Genomic DNA, 3,958 nt, shown 5'->3' on the forward strand with positions numbered 1-3,958 from the left:
TGTTCAATATCCACTTTAGAATAAATCAGAACATAGAGAAACATTAGCATAAGCACATAAATAGCATCTACCTCTACCATGTATGACACAATGGAAAGAATTGCATGAAACTATTTACTGAAGTTGAACACAGTTGATAAGTGTATAATTGTTCATATTTATAACCCATGTCTACCCCATATTTAGCCTTGTTTTTCTTATGAAGTGTCACAATGTTTTTCAAAATGATCTTTATTTTGCTCATTTGATCCATTATGCACAATTTATTATATTTGAGTAGAAATGAAGGATTTTAGATCATGTTGGATGCATTTGGAGTCAAAGGGAGCCAAGGTGAAGCTAAGGAGATGGATGCAACACTTCCAAAGGAGCCAAAGATTGATGTTTTCAATGGTGTTGATCATATGGACAAATTAAACCAAGGCAAAAGTGGAACAAGTGTCAACAAGCTGAAATTCTTGCAAGGATTGGCCACTGTTTTATTTTCGGGCCATTTCTCGGTCTTGAAGTATCTAAATTAAGTGATTCTTATTCAATTGCAAAGACGACTCAAAGGGCTACAATTCTTATAAATACATCAAAGCCTAAAAAAGAAGCCACAGGGGTCAAAATTGTCCTTGAATTTGAAGTTCCAAACTTACAATCCAAAACTGACCACTGTTTGGTTTTTGGACCATATCTCGGCCTAAGAATGTCCAATTGAAGTGATTCTTGCGCCATTGGAAAGAAGACTGGAAGGGCTACAACTTTCATGAAGACTATAATTCCAAATTCTGACATTTTGAAGACCAAAGGACACGGCCAAGGGCATGGCCGTATCTATGGCCGTGTAATTTCTGTGCAAATTCCAGTGTGCACTGCCATTTTGGACACCGCCAGGGACATGGCCCATGTCCCTGGCCGTGTCACCTGCGCTCTACTTTATTTATGAACGATTTTTGGTCATTCCTACTTGGTTTTGACTCTTGTTAGAACCCTAGACACTCTCTTTCATTCTCCTTCATATTTTTAGGTTAGATTAGACTTAGATTTATATTTCTTAACACTTTTGAAGCTTGTAATCTTGGATTTGAAACTTGGATTCCAACATTTGAAGATTGTTCTTCCATTTTCAATAAATAAGTTCTTCTCCCTTTTATCTCTTTATTTTGCAAGATTTATGTTTATTACTTGTGTTCTTTATGCTATTTAATCATGAGTAGATAGTCTATGGACTTGAGTTAGGGTTGTATTATCTATCTTGATTATTGATTTGTGATTATTGCAAAAAAGGGGAAGAACTCCAACCTAGGGTTCATGTGTTTGTGAAGGTTTTGTATTTATATCTTGTTAATGTTTGATGTACACATTCATTAGCTTGTTTCACCACTCAATCACGAACTTTGAATTATGGAGGGTTATGATTTCCAAGAGCAAAGAATGTCATTGCCCGATTTCATCAAAATGGGTATAAAGACCTTTCAAGGTGGTCCACTTCAATCATTCCTTTCTTATTCTAAGTGGTGTTCCTATTGTGGTGAAGCTCATGCATTGGAGAATTGTTACAAGTTAAATTCCACAAGGCCAACACCACCTCAAGATTGTCAACATTTCTCTTAAGAGTGTGGTATCAATATGAGTCAAGAAGTCCCTCAAGAAGACACTTTTCAAGCTTTGGAGCCACAATCTTCTTGGTGTGCTATATGTGGCGGTTCTCATGCTATGGAAAGTTGTTACATATTGACTCCCACTTACCAAGTGCCTCATCAAGATGATCAACAACAAGCTTTGGAATATAATGTCAATGTCAATGAAGAAGCTTTTCAAGGAGGTACACCACCAATGTTCATGCCACAACCTCTTTGGTGTGCCATATGTGGAGGACCACATGAAGCCGAAGGATGCTACATCTTTGAATCTAATTTCCAATATCAAGGCCAAGTTCAAGAACCTCCACATCAAGAACCTCAACAACAATATGAAGACCAATTTCAAGAAATCCTTTACCAAGAACCTCAACAAGAATGTCAACCATTTGATCAAGAGTCCGAGATGAAGTCCATGATGGCTAACATGCTTATGCAATTGAATGAGCTACAAAATCGAATGGATCAAATAATGGCTCAAAGACAAGGTTTGGCAACTCAAGAACCCGTTCAAGAATTACCTTCCAATGGAGATGTTCTACAAGAGTTGCTCTTGCCAAATGAAGGTCATGTGGTTGATGGAAATGAAAAGGAGGGTGAGGACCTTGAAGATAAAGATGAAGATGATGAGGTTTATGATGAGTGCATTGAGATGGAGACACTAATTTGGGGAGAAAGTGTAGAGTTGCAAGATAATGGTGGTAAGGAGAAACTTGAGAATGATTCAATGGAAGAAGTGCGAAAGAATGATGATGTGACACCCCAAAAATCCACATTCAATCCATGGATTAATTGATTAATTAATCCTATTTTATTTGAGGAATTAATTCCTAAAATCTTGATTTTTAATACTCAAGGACTAGTATTTGACTAGTCAACCTTAAAGTTGTGTTGTACCTTGAGCCTTGAGGGGAGTTCCCTTGTTCCTTACACTTTCTAAAAGTTAGTAAGGGTATTCTTGACTATTCACCAAGAGTTAGTATTGTAACCTAACCTAGAAGACTTCTTCATTTCATTCCTTACAATTCCTAGAAATTAGCTCTACCTTCTCTCTAGAAAAGAAGTGTAGCTTATTCTCCAAGCCAAGTTGAGACCCTTGTCAAGATTCCAAGATTTGCTTCCAAGATTCAACCTTTCACCTATTTGGGCATCTAGGAGGGTAAGATCTAAGTCCATCTTGTGTTTTTGGTTTCATCTTAGTTGTCTTTTTCTTAAAGGTAGGATCATTATGATCTTTTGGTTTAATCTTGAAGTGGGTTTGGAAAGTAAGCCTTGTGGGGAGCTTGTTGTGGTGTAAAGTGAAGTCTTTTGGTCTACAAGAGGTAACCCATGCTCTACAAAACCTATTTTGCTTACCTATATGTGATTTCTTGGATTCTACTTGTGTTTTGCTATGAAACGTGAGGGTTTATGCATTTGTATTGTGATATTGCATATCTAGAGCTTGTGTTTAGGGTTCCTTTGTGCCATTGCTTGGCATTTTCCATGGTTCAAGTCATTTTGTTGTGTTGGGTGAGATTTGACATGTTTTGGACTTGAATTTGAGCTTGGAGTTGAAAATCCCCGAAGGGATTATTTTGGACCCAGGGACGTACCCGCGGGCGGAACGACGGGGAGAGCCCTACCCGCCGCCCCACCCGCGGGAACGAGGCTTGTGGGTGTTGGTACCCGCGGGCAGGACCACAGGTAGGGGCCTACCCGGGTGTCCTCCCGCGGGGTACATGTTGGTGTTTGTTCGGGATTTGTTCCCCGTGATTCGTTTGACTCGGTATTTGGTCTTTTGACTTCCCGATGTTCTTTTGTGGAACTATTTGAGTGTCTCCTTGATGTTTCGTATGTCTAGAACTATATGGTAGGTATCCATGTAGGACTTAGGTATCTTGAATCGTGCTAAGTTGTAACACCCCGAGTTACGACCTTTAATCCCGAATTAATTATTTAATTAATTTTATTAATAATAATTAAAAAGGATTTAATTTGATTAGAAATCCCTTTAATTAATTAATATGGTCCACCACGGATCGTGGACCCTTGCCTAAACTAGAGTCACAAGCCTATTAGAAATAAAGAAAGTCAACATTTTACTAATCAGATCTTAATTAGGAATAAAGAAAGTATACCTTTACTATTCAGATTATGGTTAGGATTCTCTTTAATTAATTAATATAATTAATTAATATGGTCCACCATGGACCGTTGACCCTTATCCCTAAAGCAAGTCCTTAGTCCTATAAGGAATAGAATTAGTAAACCCATACCATTCAGACCCCAAATAGGACTCCTAAATATATATATAAGGACATAGGAGGCACCTAGAAGTCACACCACAATAG

General features: G+C 38.0%; 1 long non-coding RNA gene across 1 annotated transcript in view; it reads right to left on the bottom strand.

The window, feature by feature from the left end:
* The window catches only part of LOC109193760, a 12,804-nt gene extending 10,717 nt beyond the window's left edge, over window positions 1-2,087 (bottom strand). Inside the window, exon 1 of the long non-coding RNA XR_002056333.1 lies at window positions 2,078-2,087. This is a non-coding gene — a long non-coding RNA (uncharacterized LOC109193760). The remainder of the gene's footprint in view (window positions 1-2,077) is intronic.
* Window positions 2,088-3,958: the final 1,871 nt, after the last annotated feature.

This window comes from Ipomoea nil, unplaced genomic scaffold (assembly GCF_001879475.1).
Source record: "Ipomoea nil cultivar Tokyo-kokei standard unplaced genomic scaffold, Asagao_1.1 scaffold1919, whole genome shotgun sequence".
Lineage (NCBI taxonomy): Eukaryota > Viridiplantae > Streptophyta > Magnoliopsida > Solanales > Convolvulaceae > Ipomoea > Ipomoea nil.